The sequence below is a fragment of the Pristiophorus japonicus genome, chromosome 23 (assembly GCF_044704955.1).
Source record: "Pristiophorus japonicus isolate sPriJap1 chromosome 23, sPriJap1.hap1, whole genome shotgun sequence".
In the NCBI taxonomy this organism is placed as follows: Eukaryota; Metazoa; Chordata; class Chondrichthyes; family Pristiophoridae; genus Pristiophorus; species Pristiophorus japonicus.
Genome location: NC_091999.1, coordinates 43,475,403 through 43,493,331, shown reverse-complemented (window position 1 = coordinate 43,493,331; position 17,929 = coordinate 43,475,403). Strand labels below are relative to the sequence as shown.

At 45.0% G+C, this 17,929-nt stretch overlaps 3 non-coding genes across 3 annotated transcripts; all 3 read left to right on the top strand.

The window, feature by feature from the left end:
* Positions 1 to 9,640: 9,640 nt before the first annotated feature.
* On the top strand, positions 9,641 to 9,721 carry trnas-aga (transfer RNA serine (anticodon AGA)). Its single transcript has one exon. It is a non-coding gene; the product is annotated as a tRNA-Ser (tRNA).
* Positions 9,722 to 11,595: 1,874 nt separating this feature from the next.
* Positions 11,596 to 11,676, top strand: trnas-aga (transfer RNA serine (anticodon AGA)). The gene has a single exon. It is a non-coding gene; the product is annotated as a tRNA-Ser (tRNA).
* Positions 11,677 to 13,550: 1,874 nt separating this feature from the next.
* On the top strand, positions 13,551 to 13,631 carry trnas-aga (transfer RNA serine (anticodon AGA)). The gene has a single exon. It is a non-coding gene; the product is annotated as a tRNA-Ser (tRNA).
* Positions 13,632 to 17,929: the final 4,298 nt, after the last annotated feature.

The following is a 17,929-nucleotide window of genomic DNA, read 5'->3' as shown; positions in this document are numbered from 1 at the left end:
TTGAGCGGAGATTTGATAGAGGTGTTCAAAATCATGAGTGGTCTTGCCAGAGTAGATCGTGAGATACTGTTCCCATTGGCAGAAGGGTCGTGAACCAGAGGACACAAATTTGAGGTGATTGGCAAAAGAACCCAAGGCTACACAAGAAAAAACCTTTTTGCGTAGCGAGTGTTTAATATCTGGATTGCACGGCCTGAAAGGGTGGTGGAGGCAGACTCAATCACGGCTTTCAAAAGGGAGTTGGATAAGTACCTGAAAGAAAAACATTTGCAGGGCTGTGGGGTAAGGGCGGGGGAGTGGGACTAGCTGAGGTGCTCTTGCAGAGAGCTGGCACGGGCTCGACGGGCCGAATGGTCTTGTTCCGTGCTGTAACCATTCTCTGATTCTATGGTTCTAACTCTCTCATCATAAGCCTCCATTCCCTTCTCCCTCATATGCTGATCTTCAGTGCATCGATACTGGAAACACAGAGCGACCAATCCAGAGCCGCTCTGTATCATGGTGGGCGCTGGATACGGAAGTCGCTCCCTGTCCTCCTGTGTGGGTCGGTTTGTTGCATCAGTTTGAGCTGGATTGGAGAGGGGGGAGAAGCTGCTGGGTTTAACCCCCAGTACCTCTGGGCCCAGTCGGGACCAACAATTTTCGATGAGAGACTATCAACGGCGGTGGATTCTAGGGGAGATTAGGTTGTGAAACAGACACTGCCCGCACAAGGTAGAAGCGTATTGTTTTAGGAACAAGTATTTCTATAGAGGCTTTCAATATACAGATTTGTTTTAATCTATTCTTAGGATGTGGGTGTCGCTCGTAGGGCCAGAATATATTTCCAATTTCCATTTGCCCCTTCACAAGGTGATGGTGGGCCTTCTCGAACTGCTGCAGTCCGTGTGATGAACGCCCTCCCACAATGCTGTTAGGTGAGGAGTTCCAGGATTTTCACCCAGTGATGATGTAGGAACGGCGATATATGCCCAAGTCAGGATGGTGTGAGACTTGGAGGGGAACTTGGAGGTGATGGATTTCCCATGCACCTGCTGCCCTGGTCCATCTAGGTGGGAGAGGTTGTGGGTTTGGGAGGTTCTGTCAAAGTTCTGGTCGAGTTACAGATGTTTAAATTCCCTCCTCTTCGCCCTGCCCACCTCTCCCTCCTCCCATAGAGGCCAGAGTCTTGTGTAGGCCCAGACCGGGTGGTGGGTTCCCTTCCCTGAAGGACATTGGTGATCAGTTGGGTTATTATTACAATCCGGCAGCTTTCGTGGTCACTTTTATTCTGTTGGCGGCCGCACAAATAGCCAGGTTCATTCAGCTCAATTTCAGAACCTGCCTTTGTGTTTTTATGGGTTCTCTCTCACCCACCCTTTTTTCTGTTTGAAACTCACTTTACAGGTTATTAAAAGGAGAAGATTTGTCGACCAGAGGCTCAAACCAAACATCACATTAAGATATGACTGAGTCACTCAATTCATCGGGAATGGAATATCATCAGCCTTTGACCATGGAAGCAAAAAGCACTGTTCACAGTGGGGAGAAATGGTACACGTGCTCTGCATGTGGACAAGGCTTCAGCCGATCAGCCAACCTGGAGAGACACAAGTGCAGTCATACTGGGGAGAAACTGTGTAAATATGGGGACTGTGGGAAATGTTTCAAGCTGGAAACACATTGGCGAGTTCACACTGGGGAGAGGCCATTCAGCTGGTCCGATTGTGGGAAGGGATTCACTTGGTCAGCCGACCTGCTGAGGCACCAGCGAGGTCACACTGGAGAGAGGCCGTTCACCAGCTCCGAGTGTGGGGAGGGATTCACTCAGCCATCCAACCTGCTGATACACCAGCGAGTTCACACTGGGGAGAGGCCGTTCACCTGCTTCGATTGTGGGAAGGGATTCGCTCGGTCCTCCCACCTGCTGAGGCACCAGCGAATTCACGCTGGGGAGAGGCCGTTCACCTGCTCTGAATGTGGGAGGGGATTCACTCAGTCATCCACCCTGATGAAACACCAGAGAGTTCACGTGTGACTGCAGGGGTTGGGATTCTGCTGTTATTGCTGCTGTTAATCACATCCCGACTGAACCATGTTCATTCTGACAGTTGAGGTTTGTTTCTGCTGATGCTAATAACTCCTGTAACTTGACTGGAGTTTAATATTTGCGATATAGACAAATAAATTATTTGTTGCTTTCAACATATTGCTGTGGATTTTTGTCTTCAGCACCCGAGTGTTTAGCATCACCTGGCTGGAGCTCAGTGAGGACAATCTGTGGGGAGGATTGTATGGGGGGAGAACTTCAGCATGGGCACAGTCCTTCAGGGTCACACTGAGAGGGGCAAACGGCACTTTGGTCTTTCTCATCACACTTCACTGTCAGCAAAGTCACCGTGCGGGGTAATCTTGACGGTGTAAGGTGCGGATGATATCCACCCAAGTGTGTTTAAAGAGATGGGATGGGTGCTCTGTTAGCCCCTTGCCCATATCTTCAACAGCTCAGTAGAATCATGGGTTGTTCCCTGAGATTGGAAGGTAGCACATGTAGTTCCCATTTTTCAAATTGGGCACAAGTCAGAGCTCGGGAATTGAAGGCCCATCAACGTGACCTCAATCACCGGGAAGGTGCTTGAAGGGATCCTGAGAGATGCTGTTTTCCATCATGGGGAAAGGGAAGGGGCCATTACAGATACTGAACATGGATTCCGGTAAACATGGTCAAGTCTTACAAGCTAGCTTGAGTTTGTAAAGAAGTTGTTAGGTTGGTGGATGGGGGAATCTGGTTGACATTGTCTACCTCAAGGTGTCAAACTCATTTTCTATGGTGGGCCTGATCCAATATCCTGGCACTTGGCATAGGCCACATTCAGAAAAAGCTATTAAAATAGGAATAAATGAAATAAACTACATCGGAATTTACATTTCGATTTGATTTACTGCCTCTGCTCCCGATCTCTGGCACCTCTTAGCTTGAGCATTCATGAACTGACCCTGCTCAAACCATAACCACAAGGATATCGGTGCATGGTTCTGCCTGTAACCACAAGGCTGTGTCACTGCCATACACACATACCGTTTCCTTGTTTCACATCTCCATACAAACACCATCACCCCACACATCCCCTTTCTACACAATTGCAGCAGACATGAGCAAGGACATGAGGCTTATTAAAAGGCACATTTCATTACAGCAAAGGTTACACTGGGAGACATGTTCAGTTATCTTCCATTACAGGCAAAATGCCGGGCAAACCATGAGCACACTGGCACCTGAGCAGTGTCTCATCGGCCTACAGGCTTTTCTTAAATATATTTTCTGCTTGGATATAAACTTAAACCAGCTTTGCAGACGTGATGCTCTATTCACACATAGAAGGTGAGAGAGGTGCAGTGGGGAACATACTAAGTCCAGTAGCTGAAAGTGATTCACGGACTGGGTTTTGTGTTTAGTGATCCCGGGCGTGTTACCAATACCAGCAAAGATGAATCCCATGGAATAAAACGGACAGTGGATACTGTCTCACTGTAAGCGATTCAGAATGAGAAGCTTTAACAACAGCTGATGTTTCACAAAGGGAGACCTCAACAGACCAAAGGACATTGGAGGCGTTTAATGGGCTGTTTGTGTCACTGGGCTACAGGAGGCTATTTGTGACAGAAGGAAAGCTGCTCACAGCAAACAAACAGTTTACCTGCCAGTCCAGGCCCACTCTGACCCCCACCTTCTCTCTATCACTATTGATGGACACTGCTGCAGTAATTGCTCCTTTGACTTTTCCTCTCTTCTCCCTCCTTCACCCTTAATACACGACCCGACACAATCTCCCTCCCCCGACATCCTCACTGTGCTGGAGTCCACGCCAGTCTCCCCGTCTGCTCCTTGTTCTCTCCCTGGATCCTGAAACTACAGTCTGCATCCCAATGTACTTAAGGAAGTGGCCCGAGAAATAGTGGATGCATTGCTCATCATTTTCCAACAGTCTATCGACTCGGTATCAGTTCCTATGAACTGGAGGGTAGCTAATGTAACACCACTTTTTAAAAAAGGGGGGAGAGGAAAACGGGTAATTATAGACTGGTTAGCCTGACATCGGTCGTGGGGAAAATGTTGGAATCAATTATTAAAGATGAAATAGCAGCGCATTTGGAAAGCAGTGACGGGATCGGTCCAAGTCAGCATGGATTTATGAAAGGGAAATCATGCTTGACAAATCTTCGAGAATTGTTTGAGGATGTAACTAGTCGAGTGGACAAGGGTGAACCAGTGGATGTGGTGTATTTGGACTTTCAAAAGTTTTTTGCAAGGTCCCACACAAGAGATTGGTGTGCAAAATTAAAGCACATGGTATTAGGGTTAAAGTATGGATGTGGATAGAGAACTGGTTGGCAGACAGGAAGCATAAAGTCTGGATAAACGGGTACTTTTCAGAATGGCAGGCAGTTACTCGTGAGGTGCCGCATGGCTCAGTGCTGGGAACCCAGCTATTTACAATATACATCAATGATTTAGATGAAGGAATGGAGTGTAATATCTGCACGTTTGCAGATGATACTAAGCTGGATCGCGGTCTGAGCTGTGAGGAGGATGCTAAGAGGCTGCAGGGTGACTTGGACAGGCAAATGCATGGCAGATGAAGTATAATGTGGATAAATGTGAGGTTATCCACTTGATGGCTAAAACATGAAGACAGAATATTATCTGAATGGCGACAGATTAAGAAAAGGGGAGTTGCAATGGGACAAGCGTGTCATGGTACATCAGTCATTGCAAGTTGGCTTGCAGGTACAGCAGGTGGTGAAAAAGGCAAATGGTATGTTGGCCTTCATTGCAAGCGGATTTGAGTATAGAAGCAGGGAGGTCTTACTGCAGTTGTGCAGGGCCTTCGTGAGGCCTCACCTGGAATATTGTGCTCAGTTTTGGTCTCTTAATCTGAAGAAGGACATTCTTGCTATTGAGGGAGTGCAGCAAAGGTTCACGTGACTGATTCCCGGGACGGCAGGACTGACCTATGATGAGAGACTCGATCGACTGGGCCTGTATTCACTGGAGTTTAGAAGAATGAGAGGGGATCTCATAGAAACATATAAGATTCTAATGGCACTGGACAGGTTCGATGCAGGAAGAATGTTCCCGATGTTGAGAAAGTCCAGAACCAGGGGACATAGTCTAAGGATAAGAGGTAAGCCATTTAGGACCGAGATGAGGAGAAACCTCTTCACTCAAAGTTGTTAACCTGTGGAATTCTCTGCCGCAGAGAGTTGTTGATGCCAGTTCGTTACATATATTCAAGAGTGAGTTAGATATGGCCCTTACCTCTAAAGGGATCAAGTGGTATGGAGAGAAAGCAGGAAAGAGGTACTGAGGTGAATGATCAGCCATGATCTTATTGAATGATGGTGCAGGCTCGAAGGGCCGAATGGCCAATTCCTGCGCCTATTTTCTATGTTTCTATATTTCTAACTAACTCTTCCCCCTCCTGAAGTCTACAGGCTCTAAAACTGAAGCTTGGTGGCACTCAGTCCCTACTCCTTGATTTACCTCCCCTTCTCTCCTCCTCTTTCCCCCTTGGTTGTGTTCCACACTCTGGGCCTTGGGCCTTCCCTGGGGATTCTCAGTATGAACAGGGTGTGTGTGTTGAGACAGGATGTCCCAGCTCTCCACCTTTAAAGGGACAAGGAGAGGACCAGCTTGGCTGAATGGCCCTGCTTAGTGACATCACTGCAGCGCTTAGCAACCACCCTCCCTGAGCCCTGCTCATTATGGGCTGGGTTGAGCTCAGTGCTGTCACAGGAAGGGCAACAGGAGCAGGATTCGAGCCGTGTGGAGCCCAGGATTAATGGGGAGAGGTACAGGATCAATTTATACCTTATTGAGTGAGAAATGTCAGTGTCCCAGACACTACCTGTCCCTCAGTATCTGTGTCGAGGAGCGACCGATGGGTTCAATCTGTATCTAACCCTTGCTGTGCCCGACTGGAGAGTGTTTGATGCTGGCACGAGGTGCTCAGCTCAATGAACACAACATTTTACCCTAAGATGATCAGATAAATCCATCAGCTTCTCCCCTGGACACAGGCCCTGAAGGACCGGGAGTGTCTCTAATAATTTAGCTGGTGCCCTTGATTAAATTTAAGCACCTCACATCTCTTTTTAAAAATTTGTTCACGGGATGTGTGTCTCGTCTCTCACCTCTCATTCTTCTAAACGCTGGAGAATATAGGCCTAGTCTACTCAATCTCTCATAGGACAATCCCCCCATCCCAGCAATCAGTCTGGTGAATCTTCATTGCACTCCCTCGAGAGCAAGTTTATCTTTCCTTCGGTAAGGAGACCAAAAGTGCACACAATACTCCAGGTGTGGTCTCACCAGGGCCCTGTATAATTGCAGTAAGACGTAAATACTCAAATCCTCTTTTAATAAATGCCAATAAACCTATTGATTTCTTAATTGCTTGCTGCACCTGCATATTAATTTTTGCGATTTGTGTACAAGAACACCCACGTCCCTCTGAACAGAATGTTTCCCAAACTCTCACCATTTAAAAAAAATACTCTGCCTTTCTATTTTTACTATAAGTGTCTAATTTAACATTTCTTCACATTATATTTTATTTGCCATGTTCTTGCCCACTCACTGAGCCTGTACATATCCGTTTGAAACGTCTTTTCATCCTCCTCACACTTACATCCCCAACTAGCTTTGTAGCCTCAGCAGACTTCGATATATGACATTTGGTCCCCTCATCCAAATTATTGATATAGATTGTGAATAGCTGGGGCCCAAGCACCGATCCTTGCAGCACCCCACCAGTTACAGCCTGCCAACCCGAAAATCACCCGTTTATTTCTACTCTCTGTTTTCTGTCAATTAACCAATCCTTAATCCTTGCTCGTATAATAATCTCTTGTGAGGCACCTCATCGAATGCCTTCTGTAAATCTAAATACACGTCTGTTCCAATGGGATTCTCACAGCCTCTTTGTCTGACTGGCTCTCTCTTTTCCATCATTTCGGTCTGTCCCTGTCTTTGCCTGTCTCTGTTAGTCCCTGCCTGTAAGCTGAGAAGTATTTCCATCATTTTCTGTTTTAGTCTCTATCGCTCTCTCTCTATCTGTCTCTCTCCTTGTCACTGTCTTTATCATTGTCTTTCTCTCACTCTTTCCCTCTCTCTCTTAATAGATCACACACACACAACTCTGTATATGTCTATATTTGATTCTTTTTCGCACTCAGTCTGCCTCTCCTTCTCAGTCTCACACTTTCTGTCTCTCGTTGTCTCTATCTCGCTGTCTGTCTCTCCCTGTTTGTCGGTTTGTCTCTGTCTCTCAATGTGTATGTCGACTTCTCATGGTGTCCAGTTCTGTTCACAGTGGCTCGATTCCTGCTCTGACAGAACTGGTACCCGTCAGTTCCTCGTTAGTATAGTGGTGAGTATCACCGCCTGTCACGTGGGAGACCGGGGTTCAATTCCCCGACGGGGCGGCAGTTGTTTCAAGATGTCGAATTTTACTTCTGTTTCTTGGAAGAGATGCATATTAAAAAGTTCCAGAGCAATATAGAACTGTAAAAATACAGGTAGATGAGATTGCCTCGTCCAGATTTTTAGCAAACGGAGAATTTTTCAGGAGTCTTTGGCCGTCTGCTGCACAGAGATGGATGACTGAGTTTTTCCTGAGTAACGTTTAAAAAGGCAGCGACACAGTAGTCGTCGCCGAGTGGTTAAAGCGATGGACTAGAAATCCATTGGGTTATCCCGCGCATGTCGAATCCTGCCGACTACGATTCTCAGCATTTTTCATTCCATTTCACAATTTAACCGGTTCTCTGCCAAACTGATCCTGAGATAGATGGAATAACGTCCCACACCTTTCAACTTTGACATTTTTTTCTCATTTTCATTAATCTGCAATATTCACGATACATCCGTTTCAAAAATCGCAAACATCAGTCAAAGTTGCGACAGTGATTCAGCCTGTCTATCCCTCGAGATGTCTGAGGCATCTGGCCATGCCCGTTGGTGCGTGCAAATTTTTGGTTATGTGTGTGTGGGTCTCTGTGTCTGTCTATCTATTTATATGTCTCTGTGTATGTGCAACTGTCACTGGAAATCATCACCATGAATTTGGTATGTCCTGGAACTTATAAAAACGACTTGGGGAAAATAATACGGTTGTGAACTTTTGTATCGGCTTTGGTTCAGTGGCCGCATTCTCGACTGAATCGGGAGTTTGTCTGTTCAAGTCGCACTCCTGAGACTTGAGCATATCATCGTGGCTAACATTCAAGTGCAGCATTTGGGGAATTTTGCAATGTTGAAGCTGTTGACTTTCGGATGAAATGTTAAATTGAAGCTCCGTCTGCACCCTCGGGTGGATATGAAAGTTCCCAGTGCATTACTCGAAAAAGAATAGGAGAGTTGCCCCCGTCTCAATATTACTAAAAATGTTCGTAAATGCTCACTGAAAGCCGATGTGCATGTGTTTGTATGTGGGGTTGGGGTTGAAGCCCAGATTCTCACAGAGACAGAATCCAGATTCTCACAGGACCAGAATAGCCGAGTGGTTGAGGCGTTGGCCTTAAAACTCAATGGGTTTGTCCCGCGTGGGTTCGTCCCCCACTCCTGGTGTCTCTTTAATTTAACACGGATTTCCTCCCATTCTGATCAGTGAGACCGGATTTTCATCGGTTGAATCAGCAATTTTCTGTAACAATGTGATACTCTGAACCGATAATGAAATGAAATTGTGAAATGTATCTGTGTCGCTCGGTTTCTGCCTCTCTCTCTCTCTTCAGAGAGTTTTGTATGTTTGAGTCTTTGTCTCTCTCAGTCTGACTCACTCTGTCTGTCCGTGTTTCTCTGTTTGTCTTTGTCTCTCAATCTGTCTCTTTCTCACGGTGCCACGTCTGGTCCAATGGGATTCTGTCAGACTCTTTGTCTGACTGGCTCTCTCTTTCCCATCATTTCGGTCTGTCCATGTCTTTGCTTGTCTCTATTAGTCCCTGCCTGTAAGCTGAGAAGTATTTCCATCATTTTCTGTTTTAGTCTCTATCGCTCTCTCTCTATCTGTCTCTCTCCTTGTCACTATCTTTATCATTGTCTTTCTCTCACTCTTTCCCTCTCTCTCTTAATAAATCACACACACACATCTCTGTATATGTAGATATTTGAGTCTTTTTCTCACTCAGTCTGCCTCTCCTTCTCAGTCTCAAACTTTCTGTCTCTCGTTGTCTCTATCTCGCTGTCTGTCTCTCCCTGTTTGTCGGTTTGTCTCTGTCTCTCAATGTGTCTGTCGACTTCTCCTGGTGTCCAGTTCTGTTCACAGTGACTCGATTCCTGCTCTGACAAAACTGGTACCCGTCAGTTCCTCGTTAGTATAGTGGTGAGTATCCCTGCCTGTCACGCGGAAGACCGGGGTTCAATTTCCTGACGGACGAGGCAGTTGTTTCAAGATGTCGAGTTTTACTTCTGTTTCTTGGAAGAGATGCATATTAAAAAGTTCCAGAGCAATATGGAACTATAAAAATACAGGTAGATGAGATTGCCTCGTCCAGATTTTTAGCAAACGGAGAATTTTTCAGGAGTCTTTGGCCGTCTGCAACACAGAGATGGATGACTGAGTTTTTTCTGAGTAAAGTTTAAAAAGGCAGCGACACAGTAGTCGTGGCCGAGTGGTTAAGGCGATGGACTAGAAATCCATTGGGTTATCCCGCGCAGGTTCGAACCCTGCCGACTACGATTCTCAGCATTTTTCATTCCATTTCACAATTTAACCGGTTCTCTGCCAAACTGATCCTGAGACAGATGGAATAACGTCCCACACCTTTCAACTTTGACATTTTTTTCTCATTTTCATTAATCTGCAATATTCACGATACATCCGTTTCAAAAATCGCAAACATCAGTCAAAGTTGCGACAGTGATTCAGCCTGTCTATCCCTCGAGATGTCTGAGGCATCTGGCCATGCCCGTTGGTGCGTGCAAATTTTTGGTTATGTGTGTGTGGGTCTCTGTGTCTGTCTATCTATTTATATGTCTCTGTGTATGTGCAACTGTCACTGGAAATCATCACCATGAATTTGGTATGTCCTGGAACTTATAAAAACGACTTGGGGAAAATAATACGGTTGTGAACTTTTGTATCGGCTTTGGTTCAGTGGCCGCATTCTCGACTGAATCGGGAGTTTGTCTGTTCAAGTCGCACTCCTGAGACTTGAGCATATCATCGTGGCTAACATTCAAGTGCAGCATTTGGGGAATTTTGCAATGTTGAAGCTGTTGACTTTCGGATGAAATGTTAAATTGAAGCTCCGTCTGCACCCTCGGGTGGATATGAAAGTTCCCAGTGCATTACTCGAAAAAGAATAGGAGAGTTGCCCCCGTCTCAATATTACTAAAAATGTTCGTAAATGCTCACTGAAAGCCGATGTGCATGTGTTTGTATGTGGGGTTGGGGTTGAAGCCCAGATTCTCACAGAGACAGAATCCAGATTCTCACAGGACCAGAATAGCCGAGTGGTTGAGGCGTTGGCCTTAAAACTCAATGGGTTTGTCCCGCGTGGGTTCGTCCCCCACTCCTGGTGTCTCTTTAATTTAACACGGATTTCCTCCCATTCTGATCAGTGAGACCGGATTTTCATCGGTTGAATCAGCAATTTTCTGTAAAAATGTGACACTCTGAACCGATAATGAAATGAAATTGTGAAATGTATCTGTGTCGCTCGGTTTCTGCCTCTCTCTCTCTCTTCAGAGAGTTTTGTATGTTTGAGTCTTTGTCTCTCTCAGTCTGACTCACTCTGTCTGTCCGTGTTTCTCTGTTTGTCTTTGTCTCTCAATCTGTCTCTTTCTCACGGTGCCACGTCTGGTCCAATGGGATTCTGTCAGACTCTTTGTCTGACTGGCTCTCTCTTTCCCATCATTTCGGTCTGTCCATGTCTTTGCTTGTCTCTGTTAGTCCCTGCCTGTAAGCTGAGAAGTATTTCCATCATTTTCTGTTTTAGTCTCTATCGCTCTCTCTCTATCTGTCTCTCTCCTTGTCACTGTCTTTATCATTGTCTTTCTCTCACTCTTTCCCTCTCTCTCTTAATAGATCACACACACACATCTCTGTATATGTAGATATTTGAGTCTTTTTCTCACTCAGTCTGCCTCTCCTTCTCAGTCTCAAACTTTCTGTCTCTCGTTGTCTCTATCTCGCTGTCTGTCTCTCCCTGTTTGTCGGTTTGTCTCTGTCTCTCAATGTGTCTGTCGACTTCTCCTGGTGTCCAGTTCTGTTCACAGTGACTCGATTCCTGCTCTGACAAAACTGGTACCCGTCAGTTCCTCGTTAGTATAGTGGTGAGTATCCCTGACTGTCACGCGGAAGACCGGGGTTCAATTTCCTGACGGACGAGGCAGTTGTTTCAAGATGTCGAGTTTTACTTCTGTTTCTTGGAAGAGATGCATATTAAAAAGTTCCAGAGCAATATGGAACTATAAAAATACAGGTAGATGAGATTGCCTCGTCCAGATTTTTAGCAAACGGAGAATTTTTCAGGAGTCTTTGGCCGTCTGCAACACAGAGATGGATGACTGAGTTTTTTCTGAGTAAAGTTTAAAAAGGCAGCGACACAGTAGTCGTGGCCGAGTGGTTAAGGCGATGGACTAGAAATCCATTGGGTTATCCCGCGCAGGTTCGAACCCTGCCGACTACGATTCTCAGCATTTTTCATTCCATTTCACAATTTAACCGGTTCTCTGCCAAACTGATCCTGAGACAGATGGAATAACGTCCCACACCTTTCAACTTTGACATTTTTTTCTCATTTTCATTAATCTGCAATATTCACGATACATCCGTTTCAAAAATCGCAAACATCAGTCAAAGTTGCGACAGTGATTCAGCCTGTCTATCCCTCGAGATGTCTGAGGCATCTGGCCATGCCCGTTGGTGCGTGCAAATTTTTGGTTATGTGTGTGTGGGTCTCTGTGTCTGTCTATCTATTTATATGTCTCTGTGTATGTGCAACTGTCACTGGAAATCATCACCATGAATTTGGTATGTCCTGGAACTTATAAAAACGACTTGGGGAAAATAATACGGTTGTGAACTTTTGTATCGGCTTTGGTTCAGTGGCCGCATTCTCGACTGAATCGGGAGTTTGTCTGTTCATGTCGAACTCCTGAGACTTGAGCATATCATCGTGGCTAACATTCAAGTGCAGCATTTGGGGAATTTTGCAATGTTGAAGCTGTTGACTTTCGGATGAAATGTTAAATTGAAGCTCCGTCTGCACCCTCGGGTGGATATGAAAGTTCCCAGTGCATTACTCGAAAAAGAATAGGAGAGTTGCCCCCGTCTCAATATTACTAAAAATGTTCGTAAATGCTCACTGAAAGCCGATGTGCATGTGTTTGTATGTGGGGTTGGGGTTGAAGCCCAGATTCTCACAGAGACAGAATCCAGGTTCTCACAGGACCAGAATAGCCGAGTGGTTGAGGCGTTGGCCTTAAAACTCAATGGGTTTGTCCCGCGTGGGTTCGTCCCCCACTCCTGGTGTCTCTTTAATTTAACACGGATTTCCTCCCATTCTGATCAGTGAGACCGGATTTTCATCGGTTGAATCAGCAATTTTCTGTAACAATGTGACACTCTGAACCGATAATGAAATGAAATTGTGAAATGTATCTGTGTCGCTCGGTTTCTGCCTCTCTCTCTCTCTTCAGAGAGTTTTGTATGTTTGAGTCTTTGTCTCCCTCAGTCTGACTCACTCTGTCTGTCCGTGTTTCTCTGTTTGTCTTTGTCTCTCAATCTGTCTCTTTCTCACGGTGCCACGTCTGGTCCAATGGGATTCTGTCAGACTCTTTGTCTGACTGGCTCTCTCTTTCCCATCATTTCGGTCTGTCCATGTCTTTGCTTGTCTCTGTTAGTCCCTGCCTGTAAGCTGAGAAGTATTTCCATCATTTTCTGTTTTAGTCTCTATCGCTCTCTCTCTATCTGTCTCTCTCCTTGTCACTGTCTTTATCATTGTCTTTCTCTCACTCTTTCCCTCTCTCTCTTAATAGATCACACACACACATCTCTGTATATGTAGATATTTGAGTCTTTTTCTCACTCAGTCTGCCTCTCCTTCTCAGTCTCAAACTTTCTGTCTCTCGTTGTCTCTATCTCGCTGTCTGTCTCTCCCTGTTTGTCGGTTTGTCTCTGTCTCTCAATGTGTCTGTCGACTTCTCCTGGTGTCCAGTTCTCTTCACAGTGACTCGATTCCTGCTCTGACAAAACTGGTACCCGTCAGTTCCTCGTTAGTATAGTGGTGAGTATCCCTGCCTGTCACGCGGAAGACCGGGGTTCAATTTCCTGACGGACGAGGCAGTTGTTTCAAGATGTCGAGTTTTACTTCTGTTTCTTGGAAGAGATGCATATTAAAAAGTTCCAGAGCAATATGGAACTATAAAAATACAGGTAGATGAGATTGCCTCGTCCAGATTTTTAGCAAACGGAGAATTTTTCAGGAGTCTTTGGCCGTCTGCTGCACAGAGATGGATGACTGAGTTTTTTCTGAGTAAAGTTTAAAAAGGCAGCGACACAGTAGTCGTGGCCGAGTGGTTAAGGCGATGGACTAGAAGTCCATTGGGTTATCCCGCGCAGGTTCGAATCCTGCCGACTACGATTCTCAGCATTTTTCATTCCATTTCACAATTTAACCGGTTCTCTGACAAACTGATCCTGAGATAGATGGAATAACGTCCCACTCCTTTCAACTTTGACATTTTTTTCTCATTTTTATTAATCTGCAATATTCACGATATATCCATTTCAAAAATCGCAAACATCAGTCAAAGTTGCGACAGTGATTCAGCCTTTATATCCCTCGAGATGTCTGAGGCATCTGTGTCTGCCCATTGGTGCGTGCAAATTTTTAGTTATGTGTGTTTGGGTCTCTGTGTCTGTCTATCTCTTTATATGTCTCTGTGTATGTGCAACTGTCTGTGGAAATCATCACTATGAATTTGGTATGTCCTGGAACTTATAAAAACGACTTGGGGAAAATAATACGGTTGTGAACTTTTGTATCGGCTTTGGTTCAGTGGCCGCATTCTCGACTGAATCGGGAGTTTGTGTGTACAAGTCGCCTGAGACTTGAGTATATCATCTTGGCGAACACTCAAGTGCAGCACTTGGGGAATTTTGCAATGTTGAAGCTGTTGACTTTCGGATGAAATGTTAAATTGAAGCTCCGTCTGCACCCTCGGGTGGATATGAAAGTTCCCAGTGCATTACTCGAAAAAGAATAGGAGAGTTGCCCCCGTGTCAATATTACTAAAAATGTTCGTAAATGCTCACTGAAAGCCGATGTGCATGTGTTTGTATGTGGTGTTGGGGTTGAAGCCCAGATTCTCACAGAGACAGAATCCAGGTTCTCACAGGACCAGAATAGCCGAGTGGTTGAGGCGTTGGCCTTAAAACTCAATGGGTTTGTCCCGCGTGGGTTCGTCCCCCACTCCTGGTGTCTCTTTAATTTAACACGGATTTCCTCCCATTCTGATCAGTGAGACCGGATTTTCATCGGTTGAATCAGCAATTTTCTGTAACAATGTGACACTCTGAACCGATAATGAAATGAAATTGTGAAATGTATCTGTGTCGCTCGGTTTCTGCCTCTCTCTCTCTCTTCAGAGAGTTTTGTATGTTTGAGTCTTTGTCTCTCTCAGTCTGACTCACTCTGTCTGTCCGTGTTTCTCTGTTTGTCTTTGTCTCTCAATCTGTCTCTTTCTCACGGTGCCACGTCTGGTCCAATGGAATTCTGTCAGACTCTTTGTCTGACTGGCTCTCTCTTTCCCATCATTTCGGTCTGTCCATGTCTTTGCTTGTCTCTGTTAGTCCCTGCCTGTAAGCTGAGAAGTATTTCCATCATTTTCTGTTTTAGTCTCTATCGCTCTCTCTCTATCTGTCTCTCTCCTTGTCACTGTCTTTATCATTGTCTTTCTCTCACTCTTTCCCTCTCTCTCTTAATAGATCACACACACACATCTCTGTATATGTAGATATTTGAGTCTTTTTCTCACTCAGTCTGCCTCTCCTTCTCAGTCTCAAACTTTCTGTCTCTCGTTGTCTCTATCTCGCTGTCTGTCTCTCCCTGTTTGTCGGTTTGTCTCTGTCTCTCAATGTGTCTGTCGACTTCTCCTGGTGTCCAGTTCTCTTCACAGTGACTCGATTCCTGCTCTGACAAAACTGGTACCCGTCAGTTCCTCGTTAGTATAGTGGTGAGTATCCCTGCCTGTCACGCGGAAGACCGGGGTTCAATTTCCTGACGGACGAGGCAGTTGTTTCAAGATGTCGAGGTTTACTTCTGTTTCTTGGAAGAGATGCATATTAAAAAGTTCCAGAGCAATATGGAACTATAAAACTACAGGTAGATGAGATTGCCTCGTCCAGATTTTTAGCAAACGGAGAATTTTTCAGGAGTCTTTGGCCGTCTGCTGCACAGAGATGGATGACTGAGTTTTTTCTGAGTAAAGTTTAAAAAGGCAGCGACACAGTAGTCGTGGCCGAGTGGTTAAGGCGATGGACTAGAAGTCCATTGGGTTATCCCGCGAAGGTTCGAATCCTGCCGACTACGATTCTCAGCATTTTTCATTCCATTTCACAATTTAACCGGTTCTCTGACAAACTGATCCTGAGATAGATGGAATAACGTCCCACTCCTTTCAACTTTGACATTTTTTTCTCATTTTTATTAATCTGCAATATTCACGATATATCCATTTCAAAAATCGCAAACATCAGTCAAAGTTGCGACAGTGATTCAGCCTTTATATCCCTCGAGATGTCTGAGGCATCTGTGTCTGCCCATTGGTGCGTGCAAATTTTTAGTTATGTGTGTTTGGGTCTCTGTGTCTGTCTATCTCTTTATATGTCTCTGTGTATGTGCAACTGTCTGTGGAAATCATCACTATGAATTTGGTATGTCCTGGAACTTATAAAAACGACTTGGGGAAAATAATACGGTTGTGAACTTTTGTATCGGCTTTGGTTCAGTGGCCGCATTCTCGACTGAATCGGGAGTTTGTGTGTACAAGTCGCCTGAGACTTGAGTATATCATCTTGGCGAACACTCAAGTGCAGCACTTGGGGAATTTTGCAATGTTGAAGCTGTTGACTTTCGGATGAAATGTTAAATTGAAGCTCCGTCTGCACCCTCGGGTGGATATGAAAGTTCCCAGTGCATTACTCGAAAAAGAATAGGAGAGTTGCCCCCGTGTCAATATTACTAAAAATGTTCGTAAATGCTCACTGAAAGCCGATGTGCATGTGTTTGTATGTGGTGTTGGGGTTGAAGCCCAGATTCTCACAGAGACAGAATCCAGGTTCTCACAGGACCAGAATAGCCGAGTGGTTGAGGCGTTGGCCTTAAAACTCAATGGGTTTGTCCCGCGTGGGTTCGTACCCCACTCCTGGTATCTCTTTAATTTAACACGGATTTCCTCCCATTCTGATCAGTGAGACCGGATTTTCATCGGTTGAATCAGCAATTTTCTGTAACAATGTGACACTCTGAACCGATAATGAAATGAAATTGTGAAATGTATCTGTGTCGCTCGGTTTCTGCCTCTCTCTCTCTCTTCAGAGAGTTTTGTATGTTTGAGTCTTTGTCTCTCTCAGTCTGACTCACTCTGTCTGTCCCTGTTTCTCTGTTTCTCTCTGTCTCTCAATCTGCCTCTTTCTCACGGTGCCACGTCTGTTCCAATGAGATTCTCTCAGACTCTTTGTCTGACTGGCTCTCTCTTCCCCATCATTTCGGTCTGTCCATGTCTTTGCCTGTCTCTGTTAGTCCCTGCCTGTAAGCTGAGAAGTATTTCCATCATTTTGTGTTTTAGTCTCTATCGCTCTCTCTCTATCTGTCTCTCTCCTTGTCACTGTGCTTATCATTGACTTTCTCTCACTCTTTCCCTCTCTCTCTTAATAGATCACACACACACATCTCTGTATATGTACATATTTGAGTCTTTTTCTCACTCAGTCTGCGTCTCCTTCTCAGTCTCACACTTTCTGTCTCTCGTTGTCTCAATCTCGCTGTCTGTCTCTCCCTGTTTGTCAGTTTGTCTCTGTCTCTCAATGACTCTGTCGACTTCTCATGATGTCCAGTTCTGTTCACAGTGACTCGATTCCTTCTCTGACAAAACTGCTACTCGTTAGTATAGTGGTGAGTATCCCCGCCTGTCATGCGAGAGATCGGGGTTCAATTCCCCGACGTGGAGGCAGTTGTTTCAAGATTTCTAATTTTACTTCTGTTTCTTGGAAGAGATGCATATTAAAAAGTTCCAGAGCAATATAGAACTGTAAAAATACAGGTCGATGAGATTGCCTCGTCCAGATTTTTAGCAAATGGAGAATTTTTCAGGAGTCTTTGGCCGTCTGCTGCACAGAGATGGATGACTGAGTTTTTCCTGAGTAACGTTTAAAAAGGCAGCGACACAGTAGTCTTGGCCGAGTGTTTAAGGCGCTGGATTAGAAATCCATTGGGTTATCCCTCTCAGGTTCGAATCCTGCCGACTACGATTCTCAGCATTTTTCATTCCATTTCACAATTTAACCGGTTCTCTGCCAAACTGATCCTGAGATAGATGGAATAACGTCCCACTCCTTTCAACTTTGACATTTTTTTCTCATTTTTATTAATCTGCAATATTCACGATCAATCCATTTCAAAAATCGCAAACATCAGTCAAAGTTGCGACAGTGATTCAGCCTGTCTATCCCTCGAGATGTCTGAGGCATCTGTGCATGCCCGTTGGTGCGTGCAATTTTTTCGTTATGTGTGTTTGGGTCTCTGTGTCTGTCTATCTATTTATATGTCTCTGTGTATGTGGAAATCATCACCATGAATTTGGTATGTCTCCTGGAACTTATAAAAACGACTCGGGGAAAATAATACGGTTGTGAACTTTTGTATCGGCTTTGGTTCA